The sequence below is a fragment of the Monodelphis domestica genome, chromosome 8, assembly GCF_027887165.1.
Source record: "Monodelphis domestica isolate mMonDom1 chromosome 8, mMonDom1.pri, whole genome shotgun sequence".
NCBI lineage: Eukaryota > Metazoa > Chordata > Mammalia > Didelphimorphia > Didelphidae > Monodelphis > Monodelphis domestica.
Genome location: NC_077234.1, coordinates 260,698,605 through 260,713,422, shown reverse-complemented (window position 1 = coordinate 260,713,422; position 14,818 = coordinate 260,698,605). Strand labels below are relative to the sequence as shown.

Here is a 14,818-nt window from a genome sequence, read left to right as displayed (position 1 = left end):
CCTCAAAAGACAACTCCCAGCATTGTAATTGTTAAATTCCAGAGCTTCCAAGCTAAGGAGAAAATTTTACAAGAAGCCAAAAAGAGACAATTCAGATATCAATGAGCACCAATTAGGATTACACAAGATCTGGCACCTTCTACACTAAAGAACCACAAGGATTGGAATATGATATTCAGAAAGGCAAGAGAATTGGGTCTTCAACCAAGGATCAGCTATCCATCAAACCTGACTATATACTTCCAGAGGAAAGTATGGGCATTCAACAAAATAGAAGATTTCCAATATTTGTAAAGAAAAGACCAGAACTAAATGGAAAGTTTGATATCCATCACCAAAGATCAAGAGAAACATGAAAAGGAAAATTAGAAAGAGATGGAAAGTGTTATCTGTAACTCTCAAAAATTATATTCACTATTATGGTAATTAGAGGAATCATTCACAGGAAGAAATTGAGGTAATAAGTTCTATAAGATGATATGCAAAAAAGAAAAAGGGAGGGGGAATTGAAGATGGCACCAAGAGATACTTGAAGAAATAAAAAAATAGGATAATCTTTATAACACAAACATACACAAGGGGAGAGGAAGAGTACTCTTATAAGGAGAGAAAGAGTGTTAATAGGTAATACTTAAACCCTACTCTCAGTGAAATCAATTCTGAGAGGGAAGAGCATCTAGATCCATTGGGGTACTGAATTCTATCTTACCCTACAAGGAAAGTAAGAAGGGAAAACAAAGGGGGTAGGGGAGTAGGGGGTACAAAAAGGGAGGAAAAGAGAGGGAGGAGGGAACTTAACAGACCCTAAAAAATAAGAAGGAAACAAAAAGGGAGGGGGCAGAAAGGGAAGATAATTAAGGGTGGTGATTAGGGGGACTGATTAAAAGCAAACCACTAGTTTAAAAGGATATAGCTGGGGAAAGCTGGGTAGCTCAGTGGATTGAGAGCCAGGCCTAGAGACAGAGGTCTAAGGTTCAAATCTGCCCTCAGATACTTCCCAGCTGTGTGAGCCTGGGCAATTCACTTTCCCCCATTGCCCAATCCTTACCACTCTCCTGCCTTGGAGCCAATACACAGTATTGACTCCAAGACAGAAAGTAGGGGTTTAAAAAAAAGGATATAACAAAAGAAGAAAAGACAGAATTAGGAGAGGATATCAAAATGCTGGGGAATGCACAAGTGGCAATCATAACTTTGAACATGAATGGGATGAACTTGCCCATAAAATGAAAACAAATAGGAGAGTGATTTAGAAATCAAAATTCTACCACATATTGTCTGCAAGAAACACACTTGAGGCGGGGAGACACTCACAAGGTTAGAATTAAAGGTTGGAGCAAAACCTATTGAATCTCAACTGATAGAAAGAAGGCAGGAGTTCCAATCATGATATTTGAGAAAGTCAAAGTAAAAATCGATCTGATTAAAAGGAATAGGGAAGGTAACAACATCCTGATAAAAGGCAATATAGACAATGGGGAAATATCAGTAATGAACATGTATGCACCAAATGGTATAGCATCCAAATTTCTAAAGGAGAAACTAGTGAAGTTGAAAGAGGAAATAGATAGTAAAACTATACTAGTGGGAGACCTGAACTTTCCACTATCAAATTTAGATAAATCAAATCAAAAAATAAATAAGAGGTAAGAGATGTGAATGAAATCTTAGAAAAATTAGAGTTAATAGATATATGGAGAAAAATGAATAGGGAAAAAAAGGAATACACCTATTCAGCAGCACGTGGTACATTCACAAAGATTGACCATGTACTAGGGCATAAAAACATGGCAAACAGATGCAGAAAAAAGAGAAATAATAAATGTAACCTTTTCAGATCATAACACAATAAAAATAATAATCAGTAAGGGTACATGGAGAGGCAAATCAAAAATTAATTGGAAATTAAATAATATGATTTTCCAAAATCAGTTAGTTAGAGAACAAATCATAGAAGAAATAATGTCATTGAAGAAAATGACAATTATGAGACATCATAACAAAGTGCATTTGGAAGAACAAATATCAAGGATATCCAGGGAAATCATGAAAAAAATGTAAAGGAAGGTGGCCTTGAAGTGGTAATTAAAATAATAGGGTACTGGCTAAGAGTCAGAAAGGAGAATCAATGGAATAGACTTGGGGTAAATGACCTCAGCAAGACAGTCTATGATATGCCCAAAGATCCCAGTTATGGGGACAAAAATCAATTATTTAAAAAAAACACTTTTGGGAAAATTGGAAGACAGTATGGGAGAGATTATGTTTGGATCAACACCTCACACCCTACACCAAGATAAACTCAGATTGCGTGAATGACTTGAACATAAAGAAGGAAACTATAAATTATATGAACACAGAATAGTATACATGTCAGACCTTTGGGAAAGGAATGATTTTAAAACCAAGCAAGACTCATAAAGAGTCACAAAAAGTAAAATAAATAATTTTGATTCCATTAAATTAAAAAGATTTTGTACAAACAAAACCAATGTAACCAAAATTAGAAGGGAAGTAACAAATTGGGAAACAATCTTCATAACCAAAACCTCTGACAAAGGTCTAATTACTCAAGTTTACAAAGAGCTAAATCAATTGTGCAAAAATCAAGCCATTTTCCAATTGATAAATGCGCAAGGGACATGAATAGGGAATTTTCAGTCAAAGAAATCAAAACTATTAATAAGCACATTAAAAAGTATTCTAAATCTCTTATAATCAGAGATATGCAAATCAAAACAACTCTGAGGTATCACCTCACACTTAGTAGATTGGCTAACATGATAGCAACAGAAAGTAATGAATACTGGAGGAAATATGGCAAAGTTGGGACAGTAATTCATTGCTGGTGGAGTTGTGAGTTGATCCAACCATTCTGGAAGGCAATTTGGAACTATGCCCAAATGGCACTAAAAGACTGTCTCTTCCCTTTGATCCAGCCATAGCACTGCTGAGTTTGTACCCCAATGAGATATAAGGAAAAATACATGTATAAAAATATTCATATCTTTGTGGTGGCAAAAAATTGGAAAATAAGGAGATGCCCTTCACTTGGGGAATGGCTGAACAAATTGTGGTATATGCTGGTGATGGAATATTATTGTGGTCAAAGGAATAATGAACTGGAGAGATTCAATGTGAACTGGAAAGACCTCCAGGAAGTGATGCAGAGTGAGAGGAACAGAACCAGGAGAACATTGTTCACAGAGACTGATACACTATGGTCCAATCGAATGTAATGGACTTCTCCATCAGTGGCAATGCAGTGATCCAGAACAGTTTGGAGGGATTTATGAGAAAGAACACTATCCACATTCAGAGGAAAAACTGTGGGAGTAGAAGCACAGAAGAAAAACAACTGCTTGATTACATGGGTCAAGGGGATATGGTTGGGGATGTAGGCGCTAAATGAACATCCTAGCGCAAAACATCAACAGCATGGAAATAGGTTCTGATCAAGGACACATGTAATACCCAGTGGAATTGTGTATAGGCTATAAGAAGGGTGGGGTAGGGGAGGGAGGGATAGAATATGATTCTTGTAACCAAGGAGTAATGTTCTAAATTGACTGAGTGAAATTTAACAAATAATAAATAAAAGGTAACATTGGGATAAAAAAAAGGTATATGGATCACAATCATGTAGGGATGCATGGAAAAACTTATTGCTCATGCAGCATTAAAATTGGTAAGTAAGACGAGAGAGAGAGAGAGAGAGAGAGAGAGAGAGAGAGAGAGAGAGAGAGAGAGAGAGAGAGAGAAGTTTGGGTTTTTTTTGTCCTTTGGGGGTTTTAGCAGGGATTATTAAATTGGAAGCTTTATAATCAACAAGAAGAGAGTATGTTGAAGCCACTGTGGTGCAACAGTGTAGGCCTTTCAGTTAGGGACATTATAGAGATTCCTCTGGTTTGCTAGTCTTTAAAGTAAGGCAGAGACTCTTTGAAAATGATTAGATCAGAAATAAAAATTCTCAGCCACACTTTGTAAGGGGTAAATTTAGAGTTGCAACTGAATATAAATTTAGTTGGTCACCAGGGTTTTAATTTCTATATCCTAATAAAACTAGTCAAGTCAGTTTGGGAATTTTATGGTGGTTTAATTAATATAGAGGGAAGAAATTAAGAAGAGGAGAAAGGGAAAAGGGTATAAGATTTCTCTGGCATGGTCTGAGCCAAGGGGAGTTCATAGACCTTCCAGCCACGAGGCCTCCTCTGAGATGAGGAGCCTCCTAGGAGGATGGTGTTTTAGGAAAGGTAAAGGGAAAAAAAAGAATCAGCCTAAACTCTGAGAGAGCTCAGGGAAGACACCTCACCTGACCCACACCAAGACACCAAAACGCTTCCACGAGTCAAACCGCTAGTCAAACCCAATGTCTCCAAGAAAGAGACCAAGCTCAACTCCTCTGCCACCAAAGAGAGCCAGATCCACCTCTCCACAAGCAGAGATCAGAGAGAAGTGACATGAAATATATAGACTGTTTTTACGTCACTTCCTGCATCTCACATGTATCAATGGTGGCTTAAGCTTGACTTAGGACAGCCCAGGGTGTCTGTCAGTTGTTTCTTATTTGCAACTTGCTAGCACATGTCTGTCATAGGTTATCCTCCTCAACACTTAACCTTTAAGTAGGGGTGTAGACATTCCTGATTGCTAGACTAAGCAGGGTAGAGTAAATCTAAAATTCACAGCTTTCCACTGAATTGCTATCCCCAAGCCCCATCACAAGATAGAACTGACCTTTGGCTGTCAGAGGCTCATCCAGAACAAGCTCTTTTACATGTAACAAACATAAAAGTCTTTGAACACAAAGAGAGCAATAGATGGTGCTCTTTAAGGAAAAACCTAAATAAAGATTCCTGAGCAGAGAGTGAGCATGCGTTGATTTGAGGAGGGCTCATGGACTCATGGAGGCAGTTGGTGAAGATCTGAGATGGTGCAGGAGTTGCACAATTGGAAGGAACATTCACACTAACAAAAACATGTATCTTCTGGGGCTTCTGGGGCTTTTTGCCCAAGGGAGTGTGGTGGCAATATCAGTCATATTGTGTGAAGTTTTGATGTCCCTTGACTACTTAGTAATAACTTCAAAAACAGGTTAGCTGGTCTAAAGGTCGAATTAATGTAGGAATATACTCATATAGTGAAATCACGAATATTTTTAAAGGTATTTATTTTGAAATACTGGTAAGCTCTTTCTAGCATGTGGAAATGTTGACTGCTTAATCTTCTTCTTCATTGGTAACAATCTATGGCCAAAAAAATAAGAAAAAGCCCCAAAAGGAACCAGCTTAATTTTGATTAGAAAATAGATTATTAGTGACATTGAAATTTTAGGAATTATAAACTCCTGGTTTTAATGGTTGGCAATATTTTTACTTAATATTAAATACTTTTTACTTAATTTACTTAATATTAAAAATAGGATTTTAATAAGATAATATTCAGAATCATAGGCACAAAAGATACTACAAAAATCTTTTGAAATCGCATCTCAATGAAAAGTCAACCTGTTATTCTTTAATATTTGTATATCATTAGAGAGTGATCTTTTATACTCCTTCAGAATCTTTCTTTCAAATGCCTTTAAAAATTATACTAAAAAATCTGTATAATTGGGCTTGATGTGTCATTGCTTTTTCTCTGTTGGTATTGAGTCAGTTCTAGCAACTCTTCCACTTGCCCTTGACTCACAGGGAACTGCAGATACTCAGCTAAGTGAATCTATGTTTTCACAAGTGGTATGAATGAAATAGGTCAGTAGAGAAATGTTAGAAATTCTACTCCATTTCATTTCCACTCATTGACACTCTTTCCAATCCATAGACAAAAGCACTCGAGCTTAGGCTTCTCATCAAACAAAGCTTTTAAGTCTTGTAAAGCAATACTGGTCTTGACCGTCCATCTTTTTCCTCAATTTTTTGCCAGTTGTTATATGCAAAGCTTGAGGCAATCAGCTGTAATAGTTGTTCAGCATGGAAATCCTATTTTCCAGCTAATGCAATTCCTGGACTCTTTTGGCCTCTGTGACAACTGTTTTGTGTTAATTAAACTTCTGAGAAATTACATATATCCACTGTCCATTATAAGGCTTTGGCATGGACTAGTGATCGCCAAGGTGATGGATATGTCCATTTCCTATATTGGGGAGTATATAGCTTGTTTACATCACAACAGGCTACAGTTACTATAACCAAAGTCTGCTTTTATCCTTTCTTCTCATTTGCTATTCATTTTGACATTTCCTCAGGTCAGTTCATGATCTGAACAAACACATCAAACTAATTACTGCAAAATGGCAACTAGTAATTTTTGCTTGTTAAGATTAAGTCGGTTTTGAGGTTTTGGTTGGGATTTTTTTTGTGATATCAAGAAAACATGTCTCCCATGGAAATGTTAAAACCATACCAGATTCTATATAACACATTACAACTAAAGATACTGTTTTGATCAAGGAGAAAGTATCCATATTAAGCTGGATGTAAATAGTGAGTGATATGCTCACATACAGCGTGTGCCAATGCTATGTAGGATGCTCTGTACAGAATCCAAATAGAGGATTTATTGTATATGAGGGCACAGATTCCCAAATGATCCTATTTTAGGGCACATTGTATTAATTGCATCAAGCCCTGGAACATGAAAAAGGCTCTTCTGAAATCCAAAGGGAGGCAAAAGAGATTAGTGTTTGAATCCACTTGAAAAAGTAGATGAAATGTAGGTATATTCCAGATTTCATGCAATTCATTTTATTCATTATTCATGAAATGGGCAATGACGAAGAACATTGAAATGAGCTTACAATTTTGGGGAAAAGGAGATCCAACAGGATCTCAATAATACTACTGTTACTCAAAAGCTTATTTTATACACATTGATCTAGAATTAAGCTATATAGTCACAGTAATATTTTTTTAAACAGAACAACCAAAAACATGATCTGAGAAGAATTTAAATTTCTGATTATCACAAAGGCCATGGGAAATGCATTATCAGTATAAGTAGGCTCAGGCAAAAATGATTTTGATATAATAAGTGGTGTAAGAGACATAATCTACAACATGTTTAACAGAAAAAGACATGGGCTCAATTTGTATTGAAAATAAAAGCCAGAGAATATGAACACTGTACTAGTATTCAAAAGAATACTCAAAAGGATCAGGGGAAGGCTTCAATGTATCGCCTGGAGCTTCTTTGAAGAATTTGTGGAAAAACAAAGAGAATAATCACACAGGATGAAAAGGGATGGAAGGAATACAATTTGACCCAGTCCTAAGAGTATCCACAATGAAAAGATATATTCCACCAAATTAATTAATTCATCCTACTATTCTTGTATTCATTTATACCTATCAATGTGCAGAATCCTCTAGAAAAATTACAGGAAGAATGAGCACAGAAGACATGCTACAATTCTCGTGGATGATATTAATATTATTTCAAAAGAGAATCAATAGTCGGTTTAATGCAAAACTTTTTTGTTATAATATTAATGACCATAAAACGTACCATGGTCAAATAAAGCAGATTGAAAATAGTGATCAAGAAATAGTGAATGGCATATTCACATGAACTGCTTTTCTAATTTTTCAGTCAAAGAAAATAGTTTTTCTTTTTCATAGCAAATATTACTTTACATTTTCATCCTTTCAAAATAAGTTTAAATATTGTTATTTCTGAAGTGTTTCGTGATGTAAGTTGTTCTTCCTCTAGACACTTTTTTAATCACAGTCTTTGATTACAGTACCTTTAGAATTATCACGGGAATTGCCATTTGCTCCATTCTTTAAAAACAAATCGACCATTGTTTCACTATGGTTTTTTGCAGCAATCAAAAGTGGTGTGATGCCAAGCCGCAAAATCATATTAAAGATACTGTTAGAGGATGCAAGGATTGTCTGTGCACTTCAATTCAACTTAAGACATTGGGTGACTATCTGGTGAACTTGCTAAGGTCATCTCAAGGACGCAGGCTACACATGGAAATTTGGAGGGAGCAGACCTGGGCGTCAATACCGCCTCTCAGTGACTTTCTGGGTGATTGTAAGCAAATCCCTTTGTTGCTCTGAGCCTTAGTTTCCTCTGAGGTGACAGGACAGAATGAGATTATATAGCCACTGGGATTCCATATAGCTAATAACCTGTTGTCAGGAGACAGCAATCAGTTCATGGCTGGCTTCCCTCATTGCTATCTTTGTTTCATGATCAATCGTTGCAGGTGTGCAGCCAGCCCTGTTCCCTCAGAACCCTGCTGATGGGCTTTGTAGGTGACCAGTTCTCTTGGCCCCTTCCCCTTGAGTGGGGTCAGCCTGAAAAGAAAGGAAAGCCTGGCCTTGAGGGGGTTAAGCCTGGAAGAAAGGTCTTCTCCTGGCATTTTTCATCTCCTCCCAAGTCTCCTAAGGTGTACTACTTTAGCTTTTTTCTCTCTCAAGCATCAGTGACCAAGAGTGAAGCCTCTTCCTAAAACCCAGGATTTGTTCAGTAATTCTAGGAAAGGAAATGATGCAGTCTTGAAGACAAAGGGTGGGGGAAAGCCCCCTACACTTCTGGATTGGCTCTTGTGAAAATTCTGTCTGGGTAGATTTTTACTTAGTAGGAAGAAATTTTTAAAAGATTTTGAAAAAAAAATCATGGAATACAGAAAGAACCAATTAATATCCCAAGTAGAGATCTACATGGAATAAAGCATTGTAGGCTAATAGCCAATGGAACTATGGAATTCTGAGGAGCTGACCTCATACATTGGCCAAAAATATTCTGGAGCCAGCTGTAATGGAGTAGAAAGATAGCTGGCCCCAAAGGTACTGAACGTCCAGCCTGCCCCTGACACCCCTACACTGGAAGGGTAAAGCTGGGAAATCCATAAACTTTTCAGGGCTCCAGGATACTCCCTAAGGCAGAGTTTCCTTACCCTTTGTGCGTCTTGGCCCCCTTTTCAGAGAAATATTTTCCAAGAAGTCATTGCTTTGGAAACAGATATAAAGTAAGGGCTCTTTTTTAAAAATTCATGATCATGGTAGCCAGGTGGCTCAGTAGATAGGGAGCCAGGCCTGCAGAAAAGAGATTCTTGGTTCCAATCTACTGTCAGAGACTTCATAGCCACGTGACCCTGAGCAAGTCATTTAGCCCCCATTGCCTAACCAGTGCTGTTCTTCTGCCTTAAGACCAATAACCAATAGGTAGTATCAGTTCTGAGAGAAATGATCAGAGTTAAAAAAGGGAAGGGACCCAGCTGCCGAGTCTCTGTCTATGATATCGCCAAGCCCCTGGGGTCCCCATCACCACTGAAATGACAGCTCTTCTGCCCAGCACAAAGAAAATGTCACCACTCCAGAGGGCAATCAGGGCGGACCAAAGAAGTATTTTAAGAGGTTTCCCATAAAGAAACGCTTCCTAGAATATAGGAATTATAAGCCATGGGAAGTCAACACGACTTGATTTCCACCGTAGCTGGTAAAACACTTTAGGGTTCAGAAAGTCACCTTTTACCCTGTCTCTTGCCTTCTTTTTTAGCAGCCTGTCCTCTATAGCAGTGTTGTAACCAGAGGCTGTATAGTGAAGGGCAGAGCTGTTGTTGTCATCCACCACACTGGGGTCTGCCCCATGGAGGAGCAGGATGCTCGCACACTCCTCCTGCTGACACTGTAACACCTGTCAGAAGAAGAGCCAGAAGAAGAGGTCAGCCCAGAGGGAGGCACCTCCCCATCCCTGTGGCTCCCGAGGCCAGGAAAGCGGAGCTCTGACTTTTATTAGAGGTATGCGGTGGTCGCTGTCACATTTGTGAGATGTCCATTTGGCAGCGTCTCTCTACCAAGTGAGACACATCTGAGTAGCCGATGGCACAAGACAGGTGCAGAGCTGTCCGATGGAGGAGAAAGAAATAGTGATGGTTTGGTGCTGTGCAGTGAAACGGTCCACACTGTCCAGCTGCTTGCTGGAGCCCTTTCTACTCTCAAGAGATGAGGACGCTAAGGCCTCCCCTCAAAATCCATGCCCAAATCCTCCACCAGGCCCCTGCGGGCACCTCAGCAAACCGACAGAGTGCTTTCCCTCTTAGTGCTCATAGGATGGACGGACGAGCTGGGCACAAGGTCGTGGAGATGCAGCTTTCACTGCCTCTTGGCATGGGAGGTCTAAGAAGCCACCTAGTAAAGGGGCTTCTCATCCTTCCTACGAATTCCTCCATGAGAGCTCCATGAGCCGTAACTGGTTGATCTCAAGAAGCTAGAAGAGGAAGAGAGGAGGACTTAGAACCTCTGCAGCGAGGAGAAGCCTTGTACACAGCCCCCTTTTCTCCTAGCTGCACCATGTCTTGGACAGGATAAGAGGAAGCTGGGGCCCCCATGCCTGCACTGCTGTCCCCAAGGGAGCTGAGAAAGGAGGAGGGGGCAGAGAGCTGCTCAGGGCCCCTCTTATGGGACTCAATGAACCGCCTCAGCAAGATGTTCCCAAACCTTGTGCCATGAGGCCATGAGAGAACCAATGACAATAAATGCCCCTCCTGACATTTTCTTCTTACCTCTACACTCCGACTCTTGAACTTTCCAGAGTTACTAACGATTTCTGAATTGAGAAATAACCCAGTGCTTTTTCTCAATCCTCAGGTGGCTAGAACTTTCTGAAACCTTTGACAGTGTTCCTCTCTTCTCCTTGGTACTCACTTCTCTCTAGGTTTGGGGACACAACAGTCTCCTGTTGCTCCTTGACCCTATCTGATCCTCTCCTCCAGCTCCCTTGCTGATTACATCTCTGTGTGGAATGGGAAATTTGTGTGTTATTATCAAGGTTATCATTATTAATATATCCAAAATGATAATTTCTAGGACCCCAGTAAAATGAGTCTCTCCTCAAACTATCCAGAATACAAGGGGCTCTTACATACCTGAGTGAGACTGAAACAAATGATGCCTTTACTATCCCATACAAAGCATGTTGGGGATTCTGGGATGTGTTCTTTCAGTTGATACTCTGAGTTGTTAATAAGTTTGTGCCTGCTCCCAGTTTCTGTAAACCTTAGCCCATATGCCACCTATCTATCTGCATTCTGAGTGACTATGCAGATTAGAACCTCAAACCAAACCCTGCCAATGTTCCAATGGAATCTGTGTGGTTATGCAAATTAGAACCTCTAACTGACAAGAGGGTCTAACTGAATCTGAGAGTTGGAGGGGGTTCCAACAGAGTATGGATGAGGTCAGGGATGTGAGAGGGGCTTTTCACCAGGTTTTTCTCGCTCAATAAACAACTGTACTGTGATCGTTGGCTTCCCAGTCTCTTGAAGAGTGACTAGACCAGCACTGCACACACTCCCAGTTCCACTGACTTTCTAGAATAAAAGGACCGTCCCTCCAGCCTCTTTACCCTATTTCCTTTCTCTGTACAGGCGGTTATTCAGGTGCCTAGCACATCAAGTAGGAACTTATTCAGAGCAGTAATTACTTTCCTGCCTTACACTTCCTATCGGGGCAGTATGGAGTGGTCTTTGCTTCCATGTTGCTGTGGAGAAGGAGTAAGTTGGCCACTGGCTGAAAGGACTGCTTTTCTCATTCGTTCGGAATGAGGAGGAAGGAGGGTGGCTTGACACCAGCTTTGGCCACTTGCAACCCAATCGCTAGGAGGCAAAGCGTGACCCCGAGGCTAGCCTGAGCCTTTGCGCTGTCCCAGGTGCTCAGAGAAGAGCTTTCCCAGGATTAGGGGATCCACAGGGGAGGTTCCTTCCGTGGGCCTTCCCCCACCTCCTTCTTCTTACCTGTTGAGATCGTCCACTTCATTAATATCTTTCCCTTTGGCCAAGAAAAGCCATTGCAGTTTGCAACAGTCTCCGGATGAGGTAGCTCTATGGAGCTTCCCCAGGAAATTTTTGCGGATCCTATAGCCTTCTTGGGCTGTTGCGCCATTAATCCCCACGTCCCTCCGTGGGGTAGTAGGGGCCCAGGGCTCAGGCTGTGTTTTCGATCCGAATAGATGCATCGCTCCGGTCGCCAGACACTTAAGCCGTGATGGCCCGGCAGTGGAACCTTTTAAAGTCGGGAGACAATTGCTGCCCTGGCAACCCGCTAGCAAAGGAATGGAACTACGCATGCGTGTGTCAGACCCGTCCTCGGGCCAATGAAGATATTGAGCACAAGTGCACCCCTGTGAGCTCCAGGCAGATTGGTTCCGAAGCAGAGGGGCTGTTTCCCTGGTTTGGTTCTTTGGAGTCTCCCCCTGAAATGGGACTCAGAGGGGAGGCCTGGGGCTGGCCAGAGATGGGACCGCGCCTGGAGGAAAGGGGATGACCGGCACAGGCATTTACTTTTGTGAGCGCGGGCACAGAACTTCCTCTCCCAGCCTCAGTTTTTCCTCCTGTACAATGAGCACGTTGGACTAGATCATAAACCTCTTCCTGCCTTCCATAACCCCGAGATGGCAAAGGCAGCCCCACTGAAAACTAGCCTCTCACCCCCACCCCCGGGGCCCTCAGGGAGCCCATGGGACAAAAGCCATCCAAGGCTCCCTTGAGAGTCTCTCCTCTCCGTTATTGCCTCTGTAGAGAGAGCCCGTCCCAGGGAAGGAGAGCCGGCCTCTCAGCCACCAAGAGCTGCCTCCTCCTGTGCTCTGCAGACATCCTAATGCTCTGAGGAAGCGTCCAGCTTTCAGCACCTCCTACGTCCCCGGCATTCTGCTAGACGCAAGAGCACCTGCTCTCAAGGAGCCGCGCCTTCCCTCTGCAGACACACTACGCGCGGATAGATAAATAATAAGTAAATCAATGGTAGTTCTGGGGAGGGTCCTGTCATGGACAGCGAGAGCAGGGGAACGTTTCAAGGAAGAGAGTGATTGGGCGAAGTTCGAGGAAAGCAGAGTCCGAAATGCCGGTTATTGAGGAACGCCTTCCATGCAAGGTGGCTGGGGAGAATAGACAGGTTGGGGACACGCTGGGCACCTTTTCCGGTGATTATCTTAGTTAGTGAGATCAACATGACCATCAGGATCCAGAAGATGCTGACAGGCTGGACTCGGGTAGGGAAGACAAAATGGCAAAATCAAGTCCTGCATTTAAGTTCAAAACAGCAACCCCACATGTACAACAGAGCAGGAGTTCTTGTAGGTAGCAGATCCTGTGACAAAGTACCACAACTTTTTCAGAGGCTCGGGGTAGTTTAAGTTCATATTGTCAGAGTAAACCCAAACCCCAAATTAAAAGGATCCCTGACTTCACTGATGGAAGCATCTTGGCCACAAGGGGAACAACCAATAAAGACATAGATGTAGATGTATGTAGATCCACTAGTTATCTACAACTCCAAATATGACTTATATGCTTAACTAGAACCACACACATATAACCATATTGTATAACTACACACGAAAATAATGTCAACATACAAAATTAGTTCATTATAGTCACCTCTACTTGTTTTCCATCTATCTAGTTGTATGGGTCACTCATTTTAGACACATCATTACACACCCAGATCTATATTGTTATGCACAGGACCATGCATGAAATACATATAGGATATTTATTCTTAAAAAGTCGGGTATATCATATACATACCTGTATCACTTTCCTCCCTGTGGCTGTGAAACTTCTATTAATGAATTTGTAGATCATATTTTGTTCTTCTGACAGTCATATACACACATCCACATAAACACCCAAGTACATGATATACAGCATTTAAAAGTCTAGAGAACTCTAATTCTACAGATGATATCCTAGAGAATTTCATGCAACATATTTTATTCCTATACTACTATCACTTCCCTCTTCTGATCATGATGCTGTTCTTTGGGCAACAATTTTTTTTAAATTCCCAACTTGATTAACCAAACCATCATTTCCATACAAAAAGAAAAAGAAGATTATAACCAAAGAGTACAATAAATCTCCATTTTGATCTTACTTTTCTTCATGTCTGCATAATTCATCTCATTCGTGGATTTCCCAGCCCTTTCCTATAACACAGGAGAGATCTATGTTTATTTCTATTCATTTTGGGGAGGTAACTTTCACAGTTTATTCTTCCCACATTCATACTCTGGTGGCGTAGAATGCTCTCTTGGTTCACTGTTCATTATCTCATGTGTAGGATGGGCACACATCACTTTTACTTACTATGACTGAAAATAACCCCAAAATGCTGGTCCTTCTCTTGAAGAAATGAGCAGATGACAACGCTACAGATAAGTTTCAGAGGTAATTTTGTTAAACTTAAATAAGGTGTCTGGACAACAAAAATTGAATTTTTTCCCCTTCCATATTGTGAAGTGTCTCTTTTGGCTACACAGAACAAACATTAATTTCTTCATCTTGCTTCCTCCCCCTGCTTTTGATATTATATTCTGCCCATTTGCTACGATCCTTTCTGTTCTCTCCAAATAAACAGGGAGAAAAAAAAAGAAGAGGAAAAGAGCACAAGTTTTATTTTCTAAACAGAATCACTTAAAAAGCTGAAGAGTAACATTATCTTTCTTATTCAAGGACAGCCATTATGTTTGCTGTTGGTGGTGAGGCCACTGGTAGAGTCAGTCTTCTCTAGTATGATGTTGACCTCTCTCACCAAGCTGAAGGACATGCTTCTTGTAATGGCTATTGTATGTAAGCGTGCTACTGCTTCAACACCCTTAGCATCTTTTATCATCTTTATTTTAGAGCCAATTAAAATGTAACTTTTTACAATGTATTATTCATCTTTTAAAAGTAGATTTTGTGTTCACTCATCTTGTGTGAATATTACATTTTCCCAGTAAACACATTGAATGTTCAAAATGCCATGAACTCAGTAGGAATTATAGGCACTAGAACAGAAAGGCAAGAAACTGAGAGATAGCCTTT

At 40.6% G+C, this 14,818-nt stretch overlaps 1 protein-coding gene and 1 long non-coding RNA gene across 9 annotated transcripts in view; one reads left to right on the top strand and one right to left on the bottom strand.

The window, feature by feature from the left end:
• Positions 1-12,074, bottom strand: part of ZNF717 (zinc finger protein 717) — an 81,963-nt gene extending 69,889 nt beyond the window's left edge. For 6 of the 8 annotated variants that reach the window (XM_056807279.1, XM_056807284.1, XM_056807282.1 and 3 more), the window contains exons 1-2: positions 11,747-12,014; positions 9,480-9,648 (exon numbers count right to left, since the gene is read on the bottom strand). The gene's annotated coding sequence lies outside the window, so the exon portion shown is untranslated. Of the gene's footprint in view, positions 1-9,479; positions 9,649-10,021; positions 10,222-11,746 lie in introns of all 8 variants that reach the window. The other 2 variants (XM_056807283.1, XM_056807285.1) reach the window with 2 other exon arrangements.
• A 27-nt stretch (positions 12,075-12,101) lies between these two features.
• LOC103101263 (uncharacterized) lies at positions 12,102-13,885 on the top strand. Its single transcript, XR_471015.2, has 2 exons — positions 12,102-12,296; positions 12,530-13,885. It is a non-coding gene; the product is annotated as an uncharacterized LOC103101263 (long non-coding RNA).
• Positions 13,886-14,818: the final 933 nt, after the last annotated feature.